Source organism: Chiloscyllium plagiosum, unplaced genomic scaffold (assembly GCF_037043375.1).
Source record: "Chiloscyllium plagiosum isolate Xiang-an unplaced genomic scaffold, Cpla_swu_hap1 HiC_scaffold_18, whole genome shotgun sequence".
Lineage (NCBI taxonomy): Eukaryota > Metazoa > Chordata > Chondrichthyes > Orectolobiformes > Hemiscylliidae > Chiloscyllium > Chiloscyllium plagiosum.
In genome coordinates, this window is record NW_028270156.1 from 28,358,827 (window position 1) to 28,382,680 (window position 23,854).

Consider the following 23,854-nt stretch of genomic DNA (forward strand, 5'->3'; position numbering starts at 1 on the left):
ATGCAGTTAGTCCATCCTTTGTATTCCATGACCTATAATTTTCCTCACAGGTCTGTTGTATGGCACTATATCAAAAGCCTTTTGGACATTCACGTACTCCACATCATCACTGAAAACAAAAAATGCTGGAGATCAGTGGGTCAGGCAGTGTCTATGGAGAGAAAGCAAACTCATGCTTTGAGTCTGTATGACTCTTTATCAGAGACCTGATGAAGAGTCATCTAGACTCGAAACATTAGCTTGCTTTCTCTCCAGGGATGCTGCCTGGCCAGCTATAATCTGCAGCATTTTTTGTTTTTAGTACCGATTCCGGCATTTACAGTAACTTGCTCCCACTCCACATCATCAGCCTTGCTCAATCAACTATCTCTGTTACCTCTTTAAAATAATCTCCAGCAAGTTAGTTAAACACCATTTTCCCTTAGCAAATCCATGCTGACTAATGGATAAATCCACATTATCCAATGCAGCGATTGTGTTTAACAGTTTTCTACAAACAAAATTAAACTAACTGGTCCATCATTGCTGGGCCAATCTTTACACCCTTTAATTGAATAAAGGCTTAATGTATGTGTTTCTCTAATCCTCTGGCAATACCCTAAGTTCCCCGCTCTGTCACTACGGCCTGTTCAGCATCTTCCTCACACCTGAACCACGCCTCTTGCCTGGAAGTGTAAATCCTCTTTTTGTTCCCTCCATGTCATAATCCTCCTTTTACTACCCTTTTACCTTTGATGTTGACCAGAAATCTTTCAGAATTTTTTTTCTGTTAGCTGCTGGCCTTTTGTCATAATCCCACTTTGTTTCTTATATTTGCTTTGTCACCTGCCTTCTGAACGTTTTGGTTTCAGCTTTGTTCTCAATTATATCTGCTCCTCAATAACTGTCTTAAGTACACTTTTCTTCTTTAACTTCATTTCTGTTTCCTTATCTTCCAAGGAGATCTTGATTTATTTGTCCTACCTTTCCCCTTTGAGAGAATATATCTTGCCTATGCTGAAAACATCTCCTCTTCTATTACAATTACCGACTATCATTTCATGTGAAATATACACTGGAGTATGCATCTCAAGGAGTTTCACGTGGATTCCAGCACCTTAGTATATTATGTTGGTAGACCTTCAACCTGTAGCCTTTCCCCATCAAGACCTAGTGGGAACTGCTGCAAGCTTTAACGTGTCCTGCAGCATGTAGTCCTTAACCTCGGAATGTGCCAGTCTGCAGCATCAGTCACGGTCTACTGTTGAAATAATACAGAAAAACTACAGGAATATTGCTGCAACACTACCAGTGCATGAGAGAAAGAGTACATGACAGGAAAAATTATAAATTTAAAGCAAGCATGTGCTAAATATCCAATGCAAATTTCAGTCTTTTTACCAAATGTTCTGACTCTGATTTGATTCCATCATCCCTGAAGAACCATTCATTTGACTTCTCTTCCTCAATCTAACTCCTGTCAACTATAGCTTCCTTCCATCAGCAATGTCAGTCAGTAATCAAAGCCTGTTTTCCTTAGTGTTGACAATGGATTTGGGCCTTTGATACAGCTGGTAGTGGTCTTGAACTGGGTGCCAGTTGTGATTCAGTGTGCAATATTTTGACCTCTCTGTTAGATGTTGTGGATTCAAATCCTACTTTTGAGATTTATTAAATCTCCCTGGCACTCCCAGCCTAGTACTGTACTGTCAGAAGTGCTAGGCCCGATGCACCCTTTCGAGTGGGTGTAAAAGATCCCATTGTGTTATCTCCTCGGTGTTTGGGGTCAAAGTTCACCCCTCAATGCACATCGCAAAGCAGATCATCTGATAATTTTGCACTGCTGTTTGTCAGAGAGTCAAATTGTGTCTGTATTTTCTACATTGTCATTTTAAAAAGTGATTGTTAGTTGGTTGTTCAGTACTTTGGGTTATGGGGAAGGGTAACTCTGATTTCTCTTCACAGATGCTGCCAGACCTGCTGAGCTTTTCCAACAACTTCTGTTTTTGTTTCTGATTTACAGCATCCACAGTCCTTTCCATTTTATTTTGTAAAGTATGCTGTGATGTCCTGAGCTCATGAAAGCCAGTCTATCCTTTAAAAAGACAGGTGAATGAGTACATAGCTTTAAAATTATTCAGAGATTTGATAGGGTGCATGTAGAAAAGATGTTTCCCCTTGTGGCTAGAGTAAAGAAAAAAGCTATAATTAAGAAATAGTCACAATTCCCAAAGGGAATTCATGAAAAACCTTTTTACCCAAAGTGGGTAGAGTTTGGTACTTGGAATGGTTACATTCTTTTTTTCTTCACCGTAAGGACATTGAGCATACACAAGGGTTGGTGAAACCACAATGGGAGTCTTTTAGTTGAAGATAAGGTGATGTACAGATAATGTTTATGGGAAGATGAGTATAGGAGAAAGTGAGGACTGCAGATGCTGGAGATCATTCCTGATGAAGAGCTTATGCTCAAAATGTCGACTCTCCTGCTCCTTGGATGCTGCCTGACTGGCTTTGCTTTTCCAGCACCACACTCTTTGACACAGGAAGGTGAGTATAGTCCATCTGATCTCTGCCCTGCTGCATGCAGACTAACTTCAGTCAGGAGCAATAACACATCACATCCTGGTGTCCAGATGTGTAATGACTGATTGTAGTTTAAGATTCCCTCTTTAAAGATGTGTGCCACCGAATGTGTACATGTGTACCGCAGGGAGTAACTGCTGCATTTAAGGAGAGTCTGGATAGTTATTTGAGGGAGAAGAGAATAGAAGGGTACAGTGAAAAGATTAGATGAAGTGGAATGTGAGTAGATGAATGTGCACCATAAGTGCTGAAATGGACCTGTTGGGCCAAGTGCTCTGTTTTGCAGTTGTGAAATTATATGCAATATTTTTGGGAGTTCACAGCTTTAGGAGCAGCGACAACTGCGTGTGTGAGATCCTGCACTGTGTCAGATGCACCTCTTCCCTCCAATGATATCAAGTGTGTTGAGGCAAGATTACGAGATGATATTCTTCCTGTACTTACTGTCAACCATAACAATCTGGCTCACTGTGGACTGTAGAAAGAATGCCGCCCTCATTTAAGAGAGTAAATTAGAAACAAATCTATAGAAGGAATATTTCAGTCTGTGATCCAGATCAACCATAACCTAACTGAATAGCAAAGCAGGCTTGAGGGGCTGAATGGCCTACACCTAACAGCATGGGATGAAATATTTCTTTCCTGCTGTGGTGGGATAGAGGAGGGAACTCAAAGCAAAAGCAGAAAGGAGTGTATTGGGTCAGCTCTCTGATTTGTTTCCATCTCTATGTGACTTTTGCTGGAGCACAACAGAGTTTACCTGTCTAACTATGGTGGGTATGCAGTTCCCCTTGGTGATACTGCACCTGAGATGTTCCTGAAAGTGGCTGCAGTGCTAACCATGGAGCCATCGTGCCGCCCTAACCCTATCGTTAGACAGGATTTGAAAGCAACCTTCTGCCACTGCCACCTCCTATCCCAGAATTGAAGCCAACATTGGAGCCATGACCCAACCATTAAATTCCAGCCTGACATTCCTATGAGTGGTCAATCTATGAGGCAGACACACTGGAGAGAACAGGCAGTAGTTAACGTTGGTTCACACAAATGACTGTTTTCTGTCAGAAATAACAATTTAGTACCTAGTCCATACTTTCTCCATTTCAAGCATCAGGAAAATTCCTTTTATCATGTGAAATAATTTCAAGTCAAATGGTCAAAAGACAGTCACATCTTAAAATCAGCAAGAAATTTCACAGCCACCTTACTGTTACTGAAGGTTGCAGTCAGGGTAACAATAGCTCAAAAATATTGGGGTGGGGGCCATTCCTGATGAAGGGCTTACACCTGAAACATCGATTCTCCTGCTCCTGGGATACTGCCTGACCTGCTGTGCTTTTCCAGTACCATACTCTTAACTTTGATCTTCAGCATCTGCAGTTCTCACTTTCTCTGGGCATTTGGAATGCCAATCACCGGGCTTTTGCCCTAGTCATACCAGCACCAATCATGACAGCAGTTCGCTCCTTAGCACCTTTGCCATCTGAGGGCCTGTCATTGATTTGTGCAAAAGTGCTGCTTCAAACTGCGGTATCCTACAGCACAGGAAGAAGCTATACAGCTCATTGTAAAAGAGGTCCTGGCTCATTGTGCACAATTATGCCCATCTACATTTATTGGGAGTTTAAAGCAGGTATTTGAACACCCACTGTTCTAATCACAGGGTGAATTTTCCAATTCGAGGCCTGATGTGCTTTATGTTAACTCTAACATCTGAGTAATTTGTGTGGAATGTGTTGCTTTCTTCCAGTGGTAAGCAGATGCTAGTACTGTGTTTTGAAGGGACCAAGGAGAGATCAGCTGTCCCTCATACAGTGCATTGCAGGTAGCACGCAAGCATTCAACCCTGTCTAATTATTTTACTTAACATTCAGCGGACTTTTGGCTCCTAGTTAATACTAATTGGGTGGAGATTTGTCTGCTGGAATAAAGCTGCCTTGAGAGAGTTCTCAACTGAGTGGACCTCTGTCTTTAAAGTCTGTACCAAAACCATAAACTGTTACTCCGGTTTATTCAATTAAATCAAAGAAAGGTAGACGTCCAAACGGGGGTAATATTGGACTGGAGAATGCACGGGCTAGCTCATGGAGCTTTAGCTCTCCTTCCAGAAGGAAAGTGCTAAATTATCAGCCTCTAAACTGTTTCTTTACAGTTGCACGCCCCATTCTATCCAGTAATGGAGGTCAGTTGACAAGATTTATGAACCAAATTTAGATTAACTTGGATGACTTGCCTTAAAAATGAAATTAGCTACGGTCCTCTGTAGGTTTCAACTCTGCGTGTCTAAATGCATAAAGCAGAATGAAACAATATTCCTCACCAGTTAGGATTTGTACAAGAGAGCTTTTGGCAGGGACAGCTGTTTCATCCAAACAAGCACCTGGGAGAGAATCACAGGGCTCATTACATATCCATCTACACTGCGAACAGCATGTATAGCAGTAACAGGGGATTCAATTTGCCTTCCTTCCAAATAAAAGGGCACTCAGGCCTCGTCAGCCCACGTTTGCTTCAAGAAAAGGTCATCAGCGAAGGTTCCTCCCACATGCTGTGACTGCACAATCCCCCGAAACTCACATGCATGCGTGGAATGATTCATTCCAAGTGAGCTGCTGAATGGCACAACACAGCCTTTATACCACTAGTCCCCCAGGTTAGTGATTGGAGAAGGGCAGAGTAGAGCCACACTTTGTCTTTCTCTTCTGATTCAGCATGTGAAGCTAAGTACCAGTAAAATCATAGAATCCCATTCGGCCCATTGAGTCCACACAATTCCAGAAAGCATCCCACCCAGATCACCCCTGTAACCCTGCATTTCCCATGATTAATCCCCTTAGCCTGCACACTATGGACGCTATGGGCAATTTGGCATGGCCAGTCCACCTAACCCGCACATCTTTGGTCTATGGGAGGTAACCGGAGCACCCAGAGGAAAACCACACAGACATGGGGAGAATGTGCAAACTCCGCGTAGACAGTCACCCAAGGTTGTGGAATTGAACCCTGGCCCCTGACACTGTGAGGCTGTAGTGCTAACCGCTGAACCACTGTGCCATCTGTTCAGTACACTGAACCAATGTACAATATTGGAGCCCGCTGTGGCTCAGAGGGCAGTAACTTACCTCTGAATCTGAGGTCATGGTTTCATGTGGCAATCCATCAACAAAATTCTCTGTTGATGCTGAGAGATCTCTACAATGTCAGATAAAGTGTGAACTCAAGGCCTGTCTGTCTTCTCAGAATCTGATGGCACTATTTCGAAGAAACATAGGGCAGTTCACCCAATCTTTTCTTGATTGAGACATAACTGCTGAAAAATTGACGTATCCTGTAAGATAGCACATAGTGTTGTTTACGTTCTCCAGACTGGGAAAAGCAAGTTAATAGAGCAGTTAATTTCTTGTGTGTGTGTGTGTGTGTCTTATTTATCTATCTACTTCATAAACTACTTCAACTTGTGTCGGAGGCTGAGGGCTGACCTTACTGAGGTTTATAAAATTATGAGGGGCATGGATAGGATAAATAGACAAAGTCTCTTCCCTGGGGTGGGGGAGTCCAGAACTAGAGGGCATAGGTTTAGAGTGAGAGGGGAAAGATATAAAAGAGACCTAAGGGACAACTTTTTCACACAGAGGGTGATACGTGTATGCAATGAGTTGCCAGAGGAAGTAGTGGAGGCTAGTACAATTGCAACATTTAAGAGGCATCTGGATGGGTATATGAATAGGAAGGGTTTGGAGGGATATGGACCAGGTGCTGGCAGGTGGGACTAGATTGGATTGGGATATCTGGTCAGCATGACGTGTTGGACCGAAGGGTCTGTTTCCATGCTGTACATCTCTATGACTCTATGACTACTAACTTGCAGAAGATCAGAATTAAAAATAGAAAGAACATCTCCTGCAACATAGAGCCAGGCCATTCAATATTCATGCCTGTGCTGACTCTGAAAGCGATTTGCAACTAGATTAACTGCCCAACTGCTCAATTCAGTGGGTTTCCATATGATCCTCTTTCAAATTCTTTTGTTTAAAAGTTACTACTGAATTTACTTCCACCATATTTTCGGTGCAGTCTATATCATAACAACTTACTGCAGAAAAAGGGTAGCACAATAGTTCAGTAGCACTGCTGCCTCACAATGCCAAGGACTCCCGGTTTGATTCTACCCTCTGGTCCTGCAGAGTTTGCACATTCTCCCTGCATCTGTGTGGGTTTCCTCCAGTTTCTTCCCACAGGCCAAAGATGTGCAGGTGAAGTGAAGTGAATGCAGGGATAGAGTATGGGGGGAGTATAGATCTATTTTTGTGATGCTCTGTGAAGGGTCAGTATAGATTCGATGGGCTGAATGGCCTGCTTCCCTACTCTAGGAATTCAATGAAATGTAATACTTCTGATGTTGCCTCTGGTTTGTTTGCCAATGCTACACAAACACTCAGGCAACCAAGTCAATGTAACTGGCCTTCCTTGTGTGTGTTGTAAGATGCATACTCATTAAAGTGATGAATGAGAGTGTCAGGAAGCAAGCACTTACTATTTGTTAGCTGGCTGCAACACAGTGCACTTTCCATCTGATAATATGGTGGGTCGCAATGCCTATGTATGTTCTATCTTTGTTGTCATGGCAACTTGTATCATGACCAACCTGGCCATTGCATGAGGTTAGATTACTTACAGTGTGGAAACAGGCCCTTCGGCCCAACAAGTCCACACCGACCCTGCAAAGAGCAACCCACCCAGACCCATTCCCCTCCATTTACACATCAAGCATCACATTCTGATTCTGAAGGTTCATTTCCTACAATGAATGAGTTGGTGGCAATTAGCACTGCTCGATTTTGTCTCTGGCTGCATGAGATTGGGCTTTATTTTAGCCAATCCAAAATCCGTCTTCTTACTCAGATTTAAAATCAGGCCCAAAATGGATTGATTACCTATAGTATTGGTGTTTCTTGTCTTTTGTTTACCAGATCCTTATCATGTATATCCTTTAATTTAAAAAATACAATGGGTCAATTTACTCACAGCAAATGCCCACAAAGCACAAAATGATAATTAGAATGACCGGATAATCAGAATTTTGAAATGATATTCATGGAGGGATTATTATGTTTCAGTACACCATGCAGAATTCCCCTGACATGGAATCTTTAATAAACACCTGAGAAAGCAGCAGTGTACCTTAAGTACAACATCATCAACCGGGGAACACTACCTCATTATAAAACAGTTTAGAATTTCCTGAAGTCCTGGAAGGCCATTCATTAGTGTACATCGTTCTTCCTTATTGAGAAATAGAATGCATTGTTGTGATCGCAAAAAGACTTTTGCACTGTCGAGATTTAGTCTCCAAATGCTTGTAAAAGACTCAATTCGTCACCAGAGGGCAGTCTAAAGCTGTTAAATATATGAGGAATTGCCAATGGTCCCAAACAGTCTGCAATCATCGCAGTCTCTGATCTTATGATGCAAGGAATTATCTGTAAGTTTGGCAGTAACATCCTAGGACGGAGTTGACTGACGTCCAGCAATCACAACTATTTTCCTTTGTACAAGGTATGACTCCAAAGAGTGGAGATTTCCTCTAAGTTCTCAATAACTTCAATGATTTTAGGTCACCCTGATGCCACAGTCAGCCAAATGCTGCCTTGATGTCAAGGGCAATTACCATCGCTGATGTTCAGCTCTCATGTTAACTATAGCCTCAGCATAAATAAAACCATCAGACCAGAGACCAGACGTAGGCTACATGGTCCATGAAGTCTGATCTGCCGCCATTCAATGAGATCATGCCTGATTTGGTAATCCTTAACTCCACTTTCTGCCTTGTCCCCAAAACCTTTGATATTTTTACTGATTAACAATTTGTCTATCTTAGCCTTGAACACACTGAACAACCCAGCCTCAACAGACCTCTGCAGTAAAGAATTCCACAAATTGACTACACATTAAAATGTATTTTGATGCATATCACTACGAAAATTCAGCTCTATTCCATCGGTTTGTAATGTGTCTGGTCATTCTAATAACATATAAAAGTTTTATTTTTAACAAACCTGCCCATTACACAGGCCACAATTAAATTATACCTTCTCAGAAAGTTGCTGCCCACTGAAGTAGACAGTTCGAGTTATATGACTAGATTTTTAATGCAGAAAATATGAATAGAATTGGGAAAGTATACTAGGCCAAAATTGGAGGAATGCAGAGATCTCAGAGGTTGCAAGACTGAAGGAGGTTATTGATATAGAGTGGATCAGCTCCCAAACCTCCCACAGTCCAAAAGTGTGCAGATTAGGTGAATTGGCCATGCTAAATGGCCCATAGTGTTAGATGAAGGGGTAAATGTAGGGGAATGGGTCTGGGTGGGTTGCTCTTCGGAGGGTCAGCGTGGACTTGTTGGGCCGAAGGGCCTGTTTCCACACTGTAAATAAACTAATCTAATCTAATAATATGATTGAGAAATTGAAGTTTAAGGCATTCTTAGACCAGAAACTATATTGGTCATCGAGCATGAATGTTGCAAATTAGGATACAGGCAGCAGAAATTTAGATGAGCAAAAGTGATTTACATGGACTTCAGTAAGGCGTTCAAATCCTGTTCGACAAGTTTCCCCATGGGAGACTGGTTAACAAGGTTAGATCTCATGGAATACAGGGACGACTAGCTATTTGTATAAAATTGCTCAAAGTTAGAAGACAGAGGGTGGTGGTGGAGGGTTGCTTTTCAGACTGGAGGCTTGCGACTAGCTGTATGCCAGGAGGATTGGTGCTGGGTCCACTGCTTTTTTGTCATTTACATAAATGATTTGGATGTGAACGTAGGAGTTATGGTTAATAAGTTTGCAGATGACACCAAAATTTGAGGTGTAGTGAACAGTGAAGAAGATTACCTCAGAGTACAATGGAATCTTGACCAGTTGGGCCAATGAGCTGAGTGGAAGATGGAGTTTAATTTAGATAAATGCAAGGTGCTGCATTTTGAAAAAGCAAATCAGAGTGGTGCTTATACACTTAATGGTGAGATCCTGGGGAGTGTTGCTGAACAAAGAGACCTTGGAGTGCAGGTTCATAGTTCCTCAAAAGTGGAGTCATAGGTAGATAGGATAGTGCAGAAGGCATTTGTTATGCTTTCCTTTACTGGTCAGAGAATTGAGTAAAGGAGTTGGGAGGTCATGTTGCAGTTGTACAGGATTTTGGTGAGGTCACCTTTCGAGTATTGTGTGCAATTCTGGTCTCCTTCCAATCAGAAGGATGTTGTGAAACATGAAAGGGTTCAGAAAAGATTTACAAGGATGTTGCCAGGGTTGGAGAATTTGAGCTATTGGGAGAAGCTGAATAGGCTGGGGCCGTTTTCTCTGGAGCATCGGAGGCTGATGGGTGACCTCATAGAGGTTTATAAAATCGTGAGGGGCATGAATATGATAAATAAACAAGGTCTTTTCCCTGGAGTGGGGAAAGTCCAGAACTATAGAACATAGGTTTCATGAGACGGGGAAAGATATAAAAGAGACCTAAGGAGCAACATTTTCACACAGAGGGTGGTGCGTGTATGGAATGAGCTGCCAGACAAAGTGGTAGAGGCTGGTACAATTGCAACATTCAAAAGGTATCTGCATGGGTACATGAATAGAAAGGGTTTGGAGGGATATGGGCCAGGTGCTGGCAGATGGGACTAGATTGAGTTGGGACACCTGGTTGGCATGAACGACTTGGACCGAAGGGTCTGGTTCCATGCTGTACATCTCTATGACTCTATGAATGGTGGGAAACCAGCCTGAAAGCATTGGAATGGTTGAGCCTGGAGTTAACAAAGGCAAGGATAAGAATTTCAGCAGGCATTCAGTTAAGGCAAAGGAAAAATGAACAATATTATGGAAGTGAAGATCGATGGCTATAAAAGGAATGTGATGGAGAGGCCACAGATTTACACACCATCACTCCACTAGTCACTTGTTAGTTGATTTTCCCTTTAAGACACCCATTTTCGTAATGAGAAAAGATATTTAAACTCTGAGAAGCAGGGAGGTTCCTGTGCAGAACAAGGCCATTCGGCCCATATATTCCAGGCCTGTTCTTCTGCCATGGAGAAAGTGAGGGCTGCAGATGCTGGAGATCAGAGCTGAAAATGTGTTGCTGGAAAAGCGCAGCAGGTCAGGCAGCATCCAAGGAACAGGAGAATCGACGTTTCGGGCATAAGAAGGGCTTGTGCCCGAAACATCGATTCTCCTGTTCCTTGAATGCTGCCTGACCTGCTGCGCTTTTCCAGCAACACATTTTCAGCTCTGTTCTTCTGCCATGTCAATCCAAAATGCATACATTCTATTCCCATATTCAAGTGCCCATTTCAGGAAAAAAAACATTGCAGTGCTCTACATTTCTGCAATTCAGAAATATTTAAATTGAAGAATTACCCTGAGCATCTAAAAGGATGCAGTTTTATCTCTGTGTTGAAAAAAATTGAACAGAGAGCACCAAAGGAAAATTATTGCTTGTTTCTGACAGTATATGCTGGGGAAGATTATCTGGACCCAACCAACAAACATTCCAGATGACCCACCTTTAGGGAAAGCTTATCATGAATATATATGCATACAATATCGCTGCAGGTGTACTGTTAAGTGTCCTATGAAAGGCAGTGAAGGCTGTCTAATGAGGGATTGACTTTTACTCTGGAATTTAGGAGGCGTCTTCAGAGACTATGGATTATTCTCACAGCAAAAGGAGACCACTTGGCCATTTTTAAATAATGGTATTTGGTCAATCTCCAGTCTTTTCCCAAAACCTTCTAAGATTTTCCTTTTATAAGTCTATTTCCAATTCTCTTTGAAATTTCCAATTGAAACTGCTTCCTCTGTCCTTTCAGGCAGTGTATTCTTGATCATAACAACTCCTTGGATAAAATTTCACAACAATTCATTATATAATTCATAATTCACCATTGATAATTTGTTCTTTGCAATTCATTTATTCCCAAGATGTAGCCATCATTGGCAAGACTGCCATTTATATCCCATCTTTAGTTGCCTTACATAGATTTTCTTTAATTTCAAAAATATACTTTATTCATTAAATTATTTTGATATCTATACAATTGGTGATGCCAAATATACGTATACATTCCATTCTTTACATAATCATTTGTATGTACAAATCTGTACATTGACTATCCAGCTATTCTGCTGAGGCGTCAGCGGAGCCCAATTACTGGGTGGGCCCCCTGTTCTTCTTTGGCAGGCAGACCTTACACAGTGGTCTTTCCCTATCGCGTCTTGGCGGCAGCTGCCCTAAGCTTCAGCGTGTCCCTCAACACGTAGTCCTGGACCTTGGAATGTGCCAGTCTGCAACACTCAGTCGGGGTCAACTCCTTCAGCTGGAAAATCAACAGGTTTCAGGCACACCAAAGTGCGTCTTTCACTGAGTTAATGATCCTCCAGGCACAGTTGATGTTCGTCTCGGTGTGCGTCCCGGGGAACAGACCGTAGAGCACGGAGTCCCGCGTCACGGAGCTGTTCGGGATGAACCTCGACAAACACCACTGCATTCCTCTCCAGACTTCCTTTGCATTGGCACATTCCAGAAGGAGGTGTGTGACAGTCTCCTCCCCCCTGCAGCCGCTTCGAGGGCAGCGTGCGGCAGAGAGTCCAGGCGTGCATAAAGGATCTCACAGGCAGAGCCCTTCTCACCACCAGCCTAGCCATGTCTTGGTGCTTGTTGGAAAATTCTGGCGATGAGGCATTCTGCCAAATGGCTTTAACAGTCTGCTCTGGGAACCGCTCAATAGGATCCGCCCTCTCCTTTTCCCGAAGGGTCTCAAGGACACTACATGCTGACTACTTCCTGATGGACTTGTGGTCAAAAGTGTTTTTCTTCATAAACTTCTCCACAAAGGACAGGTGATACGGAACGGTCCAACTACTTGGAGCATTCCACAGCAGCGAGGCCAAGCCCATCCTTTGCAACACTGGGGACAGATAGAACCTCAGTACGTAGTGACACTTGGTGTTTGCGTACCGGGATCCACGCACAGCTTGATGCAGCCACACACAAAGGTGGCCAGCAGGATGAGGGTGGCATTGGGTGTGTTTTTCCCCTCGTTGCCCAGATCTTTATACATGCTGTCCCTTCGGACCCGGTCCATCTTTGATCTCCACATGAAGTGGCTGTGGCGGCACAGGTTCTGGGAATAGGCCAGACCCATGCCGCATATAACAGCACTGGACAGTGCCTCACACTTGATGACCAGGTTTTTTTCCCGCGATGGAGAGCGACCTTTGCTCCCATCTGCCTAGTTTCTGCCTCGCTTTCCTGATCCACTCCTCCCAAGACTTGGCGCACACCACAGCCCCTCCGAACCAAATACCCAGCACCTTCAGGTGGTCAGTCCTGCCGGTTGGCCCAGTTCCCAAAGAGCATAGCCTCGCTCTTGCCTCGGTTTACCTTGGCCCCTGACCCCCGTTCGAACTGGTCACATATGCACATGAGTCTGCGCACGGACAGCGGATCTGAGCAGAAAACGGCGACGTCATCCATGAACAGGGAGGCCTTAACCTGTAGGCCCCTGCTGCCAGGAATAGTCACCCTTCTCAGGTTCGCATCCTTCCTGATGGACTCGGCAAATGGTTTTATGCAGCACACAAACAAGGTAGGAGAGAGGGGGCAGCCCTGCCTGACTCCAGATCTGACTGGGAAGCTATCTGATTCTCACCCATTGATTGAGACTGCACTGACAATGTTGGTGTAGACCAGTCTGATCCAATTGCAGATTCCCTCCCCAAAGCCCATTTTGGAGAGAACATCCCTCATATACGTAAGCAATATCCTGTCAAAGACTTTCTCCTGGTCCAGGCTGATGAAGTAGGTGTCCACCCCCCTCTCCTGCACATAGGCGATCGTATCCCTGAGGAGTGTGAGACTCTCAGCGATCTTCCTACCCGGTACAGCACAGGTTTGGTCAGGGTGAATCACCGATCCCAGAGCAGACCTGACCCAGTTGGCGATGACCTTTGACAAGATTTTGTAATCCGCGTTTAATAGTGAGATTGGTCTCCAATTTCTAATTTCCTCCCTCTCCCCCTTCTGCTTGTAGATGAGGGTGATGATGCCTTTCCTCATGGATTCACTCATGGTACCTGCCCAAAGCATACTGACACACACCTCCAGCAGGTCCTGGCCAATCAAGTCCCAAAAAGCAAAATAGAGCTCAACCGGTAAGCCGTCACTTCCGGGAGTTTTATTCTTTTCGAAGGACTCGAGGGCTTGGACAGCTCATCCAGAGATAACGGCTGGTCCAGCCTCTCCCGTGTTCTGTCATCTAAGACCTCCGTGATAGAGGACAGGAACGACTGGGAGGCCGCGCTGTCAGTTGGCTTTGAGCCATACAGACTGGCATAGAAGGATTTGCTGATCCTCATGACGTCAGCCTAAGATGACATTACCGAGCCATCTTCTTCCTTCAGTCTACTGAGCACAGAGCTCTCTTTGTGCACCTTCTGGAAGAAGAAATGTGAGCACGCCTCATCCTGCTTACATAGATTGGCTCACAAGATCACTTTACAGGGCAGTTAAGTGTCAACCGCATTGATGCAGGACTGGACGCACATACATTTATTGGTGTCAAATTTTATTTGATTATTGTTCTGATGAAGTCTTCTATTATGTCAAATCTGCTGTTTTTGTTGTTGACTTCATAGGTCACATAATATTTTTAAATATCAGAGAAATCAATCACTTTAAAAAGACGGATCAAAATAGCAAATGTACAATTGTGACATGCCTAGAGAACTCATTCTTTAATAAATATTAGCAATAGTTTTTTTTCTAAAATCCTTCTACTCCTGGTGTGATTCTCTTGCATTAGTCATTAACTGATCTGTTTAGAATATTGCTTAAGCTTCTGGTTTCAAACCTTATGCAATCAGTATCAGACAGAGGGGATTAAGCCTATGTGGAATCAACTCCTGCATCTGTGGAGATCACATTGTTTTTCAGGATAGTGAAAATTTCAGAGATATGATCACAATCAGTACAGTATTCAATAGGGTACTGCACTGTGCTGTCCTTTCACATGAGCTATCAAGTCAAGGTCCCTCTGCTCTCATAACACTAGTTCAAAGATGATAGATACGTTCGTATTGTTCAGTTAGTAATTTAAAAAAAAACATTCTGGGACGTGAGTGGTGTTGGTGTTGGGGGTGGGGGTTGGGAGTGGGGGGGGGGGGGGGGGGGGGGGGGAAGTGGGGCACCATTTGTTACCCATCCCGAGTTGCTGTTGAGAAGGTTGTAGAGAGCTGTCTTCATGGTGTGCTGTGGTGCTTTTGATGTAGATACCACAATAATACTGATAGCGAGGGGTTTTCAGGATCTTGACCTAGTGACACTGAAAGAACGGCAATATCTTTCCAAGTCAGAATGATGAATGGCTTGGAGGGGGACATGCAAGCACCAAAACTCCGCTTAGCTGATGATGAGAAGGGTACTATCTGTGAGATTCTTCATGGATGCCTAGTCGGTCTGCGCCACTACACGCTGCCCTCAAAGCAGCTGTGACTGTTTGAGACTGTCACACATTTCTTTCTGGAATGTGCCTTTGCAAAACACGTCTGGAGAAAAATGCAGTGGTTTTTGTCGAGGGTAGTCCTGAGCCGCTACCCTCATGCACTATGCACACTGGAATAAATGTCAACTGTGCTTGGAGGACCATCAACTTAGAGTCATAGAGTCGTAGAGATGTACAGCATGGAAACAGGCCCTTCGGTCCAACCCGTCCATGCCGACCAGATACCCCAACCCAATCTAGTCCCACCTGCCAGCACCTGCCCATATCCCTCCAAATCCTTCTTATTCATTTACCCACCCAGATGTCTCTTAAATGTTGCAATTGTACTAGCCTCCACCACTTCCTCTGGCAGCTCATTCCATATGTATACAACCCTCTGCATGAAAAAGTTGCCCCTTAGGTCTCTTATATATCTTTCCCCTCTCAGCCTAAACCTATGCCCTCTAGTTCTGGACTCCCACACCCCAGGGAAAAGACTTTGTCTATTTATCCTATCCATGCCCCCCCCCCATTATTTTATAAACCCTTATAAGGTCACCACTCAGCCCCTGACATTCCAGGGAAAACAGCCCCAGCCTGTTCAGCCTCTCCCTATAGCTCAAATCCTCCAACCCTGGCAACTTCCTTGTAAATCTTTTCTGAACCTTTCAAGTTTCACAACATCTTTCTGATCGAAAAGAGACCAACTTGATCAAAGACACTCTTTGGTCTGCCTGAAACTTGTTCTTCTTCCAGACCAAGGAGTTGACCTCAACTGAAGGTTGCAGATTGGCACATTCCATGGTTCAGGACTACATGCTGAGGGACACCTAAAGCTTGGGGCAGCTGTCACCAAGGTGCACTGGGGAAAGACTACTGTCTGAGGCCTTCCTGCTGAAGTCAGTTGGGGATGCATCCAGTTATCAGACCCTCCTACTGCCTCAAATGCACATGAATATAGTCTTGTATGTGTAAGAAATGTCTTTGGTTTGTTTGTATAGAGTCAAACTTCAATGTTCATTGGTTTCTTTAATATGCTACTATAGAGAACAGAGCTGCTTTTGTGAATGTATGTATGCAAAAATGTTTTTTATGAATAAAATATACTTTAGAAATTTTAAAAAATGCAAGTTGTGGTCTTTCCACATATTTGTTGCACTATTCCTTCTAGATTACTTGGAAGGTCCTGTCTAAGGACCCTTCGTGAATTTCTCCAGTGCACCTTACAGATGGTACACTCTTCTATTATTGAGCATCAGTTCAGTGCACAGCAGCAACTTACACAAACAGAAGTCAATACTACAGATGGCATCAGCATGCCAATCAGTGTGTGAAGACCCTCAGAGTGCAACTTAAGGGGAATTTTGGTGAAGAAAGTGATGGTGGATGTGGTGCCAATCAAGCGGGCAGCTTTGTCTTGGATGGTGTCAAGCTTCTCAGTCAAGTGAGGAGCATTCTATCACACTCCATACTTGTGCCTTATAAGTGGTGGAGAGGTTCTGTGGAACCAGGAGGTGAACTACTGCCTCTGACCTGGATCTTGTAGCCACTGTATTTATATGGCTAGTCCAATTTAACTTCAAGTCAATGGTAACCCCAGGATGTTGATAGTAGGGGATCCAGTGAAGATAAATGAATGTCAAAGAGCGGTGGTTAGATTCTCTCTTGTTGAAGATGGTCACTGCCTGACTTTTGTGTGGTTTAAACATTACTTATCACTTTTCAGCCCAAATCTAGATACTATCCAAGCCTTGCTGAATTTGGACATGGCCTGTTTCAGTACCTGAGGAGTTGTGAATGGTGTTGAACATTGTACATCATTGTTGAGCAGTCCCACTTCTGACCTTATGATGGAAAGAAGGCCATTGATGAAGCAGCTGAAGATGTTTGGGCCTGGATGAGGGTATGGCAAGTTCTGGAGCATCTACCTTTAATATTGTTGCCAGAATATTTTCAGGGTCCATAGGCTTTGTAGAATCAAATGCCTTCAGCCATTTCTTCATCTCACACACAGTTGAATTAGCTGAATATTGGTATTTGTAAAGCTGGGGACATTGAAGGAGTCCAAAATAGATGATCCACTCATCACTTCAGGCTGAAGATTGTTGCAAATGCTTCAGCCTTATCTTTTGCACTGATGTGTGAGGCTCTCCCATCATTGAGGATGAGGATATCTCTGGGATCTTCTTACTCAAGTGAGCTGTTTAATTGATCCTCACCATTTATGACTGGATGTGGCCAGACCGCAGAACTTAGATCTGATCCATTGGTTGTGTAATTGCTTGGCTCTGTCTATCACTTGCTGGTTTTGCTGTTTAGCTTGCAAGTAGTCCTGTGTTGGAGATCTATCAAGTAGATTGTTAAGTATGATTGGTCTTCATGCATACTCTCTCGGACTCTTCATTGAACCAGGGTTTGAACCATACAACTACAGCATCGCTTTCACCAGATATTTATCATTCAACCAACACTGAAGAAAAGAACATCTGGGCGATTTCACATCACTGCTCATGGGATTGTGCTGTGCACAAAAATATCTGCCATCTTTCCCACTGAGCAACAATGATGACCTTTTAAAAGCTTATTGTCTGTGAAGTCTAATGCTGTGAAATATATAATAGTTTTTTTTAACCACCCGACTGTCATTGTTGTGTTGGTGAGGGTGTTGCAGTGATGCAACTGGTAACCTGAACGCACATAGAACTGATGAGCATTATTATTTACATTGCAACAGTCAATCACTCACTGCAGCAGGGAATATGTTCACTAGTTTAGTCAATTCAGCACAGTTTTAAATATGAGACAGCAAACACTTCCAGGTTCTTTGCTTGCCTATTTGTTCCTAATACCACAACTAATATGCCCTTACCTGTTTGCTTCTTATCATCATGAAGATGGTGTGGGCACAACCCAGGTTACTGGATCACAAAATTAAAATCCACAGTAGTTATGCCATTCTACTAATATGAGGTGCCAACATCTGAGGAGCGAAAGCAGAGTTAATGTTTCAGGCCTTCTTTAGGCCTGAACTCTGAACACTAGGCTCAAAATGTTAACTCTCCTTTCCCTCCATAGATGCTGCCAGACCTGCCAAATTTCTCCAGCAATTTCTATTTCCGTTTTAGATTCTGTGTTTCATAACAATAGCGGGTGCTATTTTGATCATTCAACAGAACCACCTAGTGGACAAAATAGAGCATGAACGATCTGTAAAAGTGCTGTTTCTGTCATAGAATTATAAAAACTAGACTGTTGCCCTTATAATCCAGCCCCAACATATACTTACATTAATTAACTGGCTGGCAGTTTTGTCATTTTTAAACTGTATGGGAGAAAAGCCAAAGAATACGAATTCGTTGCTTTGTAAAAGAACATTTTAACTACAAGTAAAATTAAACAATTGTTATAAAATCACCACTTCGACCAGTTTAAAATGCATCCAGGTATCAGAGAGGAATTTCATATTTTTTAATCCCCAAAATAGCCTGGATTTACTCCTAGTATTTCACATTTCTCACGTGATAACATGGTGAGGTAGGAGTGTTATATGTGTGAGACATATTGGATCAAAGGATCTTTTCTTATCTGCCATTGCTTGTGTGTTTGTTAGCTTTATACATAGCTGTGGCTCAGTATTAGGAGCCTGTATCACCGTAGACAGCCAGTTTGACTTTACAAAGTATTCATAGTCTAGGAACAGTCCACTTGGCCCAAATAATCCATGCTATTGTTTATGCTCCACTTGAGCCTCTTCACAACTATCCCCATCAAACGTCTTATTCCATTCTCTTTCAAATATTTATTTTCCTTTTAAATGCATCCATGCCTTTTGCCTCAACCATTCTTTGTATTAGTGAGTTCTACATTCTCACCATTCTCTTGATAATAATATTTTTTTCTGCATTTTTATTGGATTTACTAGTGACCAACTATTACTTGAGGCCTTCAAGTTTGGTCAACCATTGTAAACATCTTCTCTACACCCACCTTATTGAAATACTTAATAGTTTTAAGGATCTCTAACAGATCCTCAGTCTTCATTCTTCAAGAGAAAGTCATAAAGACGGGTCATGCCCAAAACATTGACTGTCTTGCTTCTCAGATGCTGCCTGGATGTATTGTTCAGGCACAATTGATTTCCACAAGTCCCCATGTTTCCTTCAACTTCAATTCCTGAATTCAAGACCTCTGACACCTAGAAGAAAAAGAACAGCAGATGCACAGGAACACTATCTTCAAGTTGCCCTCCAAGCCATGTGAAATCATAATTTGGAACTATATCTCTTTTATTCCCTCATCGTTGCTGGGTGAACAAAAACTTGGTACTCCCTACCTAAAAGTGCTGTAGGTGTACCTACACTAGATAGACTGCAACATTTCAATGTGGTAGCTCATCAACACCTTAGCTTGGGCAATAAATGTCAGTGTTGCCAGCAAAGCTCGCATCATATGAATAAATGAGAAAAGTGTACTTTTTTGGGATGTTGTTTATGGAAAAAATATTGGCCTGGGCACTGGAGAGAAAAGCTTCTTCGAAATGGCAGCAAAGGATCTCTAGCTTTTGTACTCAGGTCCGTGATAGGATTTGAAGCCTCAATGTTTTGGACTCTAATATCACTGAACGAGAGAATTGTCACAGTGCAAAAGAGGCTATTCAGCACAATATGCCTGCATTGGTTCTATTATCTCGTGTCAATCTTCTGCTTTTTCCCTATATCTCTGTACATCATTTCTATCCAAATAAGCAATTGCCTCAGCTGAACCTGCCTCGACCACATTTCCAGGTAATGATTCTGTACCCTCACTATTCACTGAGAAAAAGATATTTTTCTTATATCATCGTTGCTCCTTTTGCACATCACTTTAAATCTCCGCCATCTCAATCTTTTCTTCTTTTCAAATGGGGATAACTTCTTACCTATTCTATTCAAACTTGCTCATGATTTTGAAACCATCTATCAAATTCGCTTGTTTTCTCCAAGAATTTCTTCAATGTATTCTCATAGCTGAAGTCTTTTATTCACTCTCTCCAATGCATGCACAATGTAATGTGGCACCCACAAGTGGTATGACCGTGTTAATTATGAGGACAGGCCGGACATCTCAGTATCTAACTAGCTTTGGTAAAGTCCAGTCAAAGGTTTGCTTATGTTGCAAATAGTGAATCCCTTCCAGCCTGTTGAGTCCGTGCATTTTTCATCCAATTACACTCCCAGTCACATGGTTTTTCTTTTTTTACCATCATCATCCATAATCACAGTACATTGCTCACTAGATCGGCAAAAACTGCTGACACAGCATTGTTCTGACAATAGACAAGCAGCTGAAGCAATAGAATTATGAAAGGACTATATTAGTTGAATGGGATGAAGGATTTATGTAATTAGAGCATCAACATGGGTCAGAGTTCAATCTGTTCGATGCATTCTGAATCAATTGATTTTTAATTCAGCATTTTAAGTTTATCTTAATTTCTTTCTGATTTAGGAGTGGCATCGCAAAGCAGAGGTGAGCACATTTAAAAAGGCTGCATTGCAAGATAAGGAGTGGATAGACTCAGTTGAATTTCCATCGATTTCAAGAAGGGAAATGGGATTAATAGTGCATTAAAATGTAACCAGACCAGTCTAGACAGCTGCAGTTCTGTGTTATTGAATGGACTCAACAACTATCAATTGCAACTATTGTGCAAAGGGAAACCTTAAGTTTAACATTAAACCCAACAGGTGCAACACAACAAAAACTGAAAGAACTGTGAATTCTCAGCTGCTGCCATCTCTTGGGGTTGGGGGGAGTTGGTGGTGGTGGGTGGGTGGAATGTTGGTAGCAGGCTGCTGTCCTTTGAATGGATGGCTACCTGAACGCTGGTCAATTCATTTGCCACCACTGGGAATATTTCGCTTTCAGCTCCTGTAACGGAATTGCAGCCACTGTCAAAAAAAAACGATCTTATCTTGCTCCTTACTTTTTTTTAGCATTACTTACACTTCATAGAGCCAGAGTCACTATTCCATGTTTGCCAATTCTATTTGGATGCGTCCAGAAGATATCGTCACATTCCCGTCCAAACACCTGGCCATTGGTCACTTGACATTCAGAGCTCCGCCTTCCTGAACCTATCGGAAAAGAGGTAGATTCTTTGTTACCCAGTTGAATGACCTTTGACTGCCAGTGGTACAATATTTTTCTCTCACTTAGAAAGTTTCTAAACAATTGCCAAAAGTGTTTCCTGAATGACAAACAAAAATGCACCATGTTAATGCTCTTATGATTTTTATTCTGGCTCTTGCTCACAGCAGTCCTGAGAATAAATTTTCAACACTCAAAGGCTCAGAAACAGTGTGGGAAACCTTAATTTCATGCTATATATTTTGGGTTTTTTTTCAAGAAGAAAATAGATAATGATGATCATTTGAATGACATATGAATAATATTATATAATGCACTCACACTAATGTTGCTCTCATTAATCTATCTATTGACTCATTTGAACTAAATGTATCCTTAGTGTGGCACTTTCCTGCATCCATATATATCAGTTGTCATCAACCATGACTGTTCTATCTTGGAACATGTCCTAACTTGTGGGCGGCACAGTGGCACAGTGGTTAGCACTGCTGCCTCACAGCACCAGATACCTGGGTTCAATTCCCGCCTCAGGCAACTGACTGTGTGGCGTTTGCATGTTCTCCCTGTTTCTGTGTGGGTTTCCTCTGGGTGCTCCGGTTTCCTCCCACAGTCCAAAGATGTGCAGGTTAAGTGAATTGGCCATGCTAAATTGCCCGTAGTGTTAGGTAAGGGGTAAATGTAGGGGTGTGGGTGGGTTACGCTTCGGCGGGTCGGTGTGGACTTGTTGGGCCGGGGCCTGTTTCCACGCTGTAATGTAATCTAATCTAAAATCTAACTTCTCCAAGCATCTATCATTACCAAGCATTCTTCCTCTTTTTCAACAACCAAAACTTCCATTTATGTAATATTTTTCAAGTAGCAAAATACACTACAATACTTCCCTGGAGCCTTAACCAACAAAATTTGGCACTGACAAAAGACAATAGCGCAGTGACAAAAAAACTTGATCATAAAGATAAGTTTCTAGCAGCACCTCAATAGAAGATAGAGAGTTGGAGAGGTTTAGTTGGAGATCTAGAGTTGAGTCCCCAGGCAGTTGAAGGCACAGTTGCCTCTGCTGGAGCAAAAGAAATCAAGCAGGCCCAAGAGATCAAATCTGGAGAAATGCAGATATGTCAAAAGGTGTAGATAAGACCCCTTTTCCTTGTAGGGAAGATGGATACAGAGATATGGCAGGACAATTTCATGGAGATTGGCAAAGAGAGAAGAGAATTTTAAAATACTGTTCTCGATTTATAGAGCTAATGGAGACCACTGAATTAGTGCTGATGGGTGAACAGGACATGGTGCAAGTTGGGACACAGGCAGCAGAGTTTTCCTTCCTTGTCATCACCTATAAGTGATGGGCCATCTTCTACCTCAATGCTGATGATGCCATATCTCTTCACTACTTTCCTTACACATCAAATGATTTTCATCCTGCAAGATCAAACTTTCCTGTTTCCCCATTGCTGACAAGAAAATTCCATCCAGAGGCTGTTAGCCTAGCCTGTACCAGATCACTCTCAGACTCCGTGTTTTGGTGGAACCAGACCCATGTTTCACACCTCGTGCACATCATCAATGATCAATTCATCTTACCTCTATTTCATTTTTAGCCTGTCTTCTCTAAAACATTTATCAGTCCTTTTACTCCTTTTTCAACAGCACCTCCACAAAGTGTGATTTGCCAACAAATTACAGAAAGGTCCTCTCAGACATGATATGAGGTTCCTCAATGAGATTCCCTATTTTCAATACTTTCTTTGTATTTCCTCATCTTTGAGAACATTATAGTTAACGTATGCTCTACACCCTTTATTACCTGAAAATTGTTACCATTGTGTAGAACCCATAACCGCACACAGTGTTCCATCATACTTTGACTTTTATACTCTATATAACTGAAGAAAAGATCTGAACATTTAATTAAATATGAAATTCTGAACATGTAAAGAAATTAATTAGAAGCAGCCAACATCATGTTTTTAGCACTACTCATCTTGTTATTCCATTTACATATGTTTACTTTTATTTCACTCTCGTTAATTATGATTTGACTTCTTTTATTATTTGAGATCTCACCATATGAATGCTGTATGAATCGCGTCCTTTGTGTACAAATTCTTTCTACAGTGTCTCAGCATTCATTCCTTCCTACATAAATACTGTAGCTCTGCTTCCTTGCTTATCATATATGTCATTTTAATAGACTACCGTGCTGCCTTGCCACTGCTCCACCTGTAAAGAATTACAAATTACAAAGAGCAGTCTGTTCAATCCAGTTAGGACACGTTGGTGCATATCTTCCATTCCAAGCCTCCTTCCATGTCTACATCATCTCACTCTCTCAACATATCCTTCTAATTCTTTATTTTTAAAAGCATAGAAACAGGAGACATCAAGCTAACTCCATCAATCAGTTTGATCCAGATTGGTCATCCACCTCAATGCATCTTTCCCACAAGATTTCCATATCGGTTGACATCATTAGTCTTCAGAAATCTAATGTTTACCATCTTTAACTTGCTTTGTGATTGAACTGTCAATGCATCTATGTAGAGAATTCCAAAGATTTATCATCCTCTAACGTCAAAAAACACGTCCTCACCTCAGTCTTAAATTCCCTACGACTTACCATAA

The 23,854-nt window shown here is 42.3% G+C and overlaps 1 long non-coding RNA gene across 1 annotated transcript in view; it reads right to left on the reverse strand.

Moving 5' to 3' along the window:
• Positions 1–18,465: 18,465 nt before the first annotated feature.
• The window catches only part of LOC122557710 (uncharacterized), a 75,977-nt gene continuing 70,588 nt past the window's right edge, over positions 18,466–23,854 (reverse strand). The window contains exons 6-7 of the long non-coding RNA XR_015760130.1: positions 21,089–21,219; positions 18,466–19,298 (exon numbers count right to left, since the gene is read on the reverse strand). This is a non-coding gene — a long non-coding RNA (uncharacterized LOC122557710). The remainder of the gene's footprint in view (positions 19,299–21,088; positions 21,220–23,854) is intronic.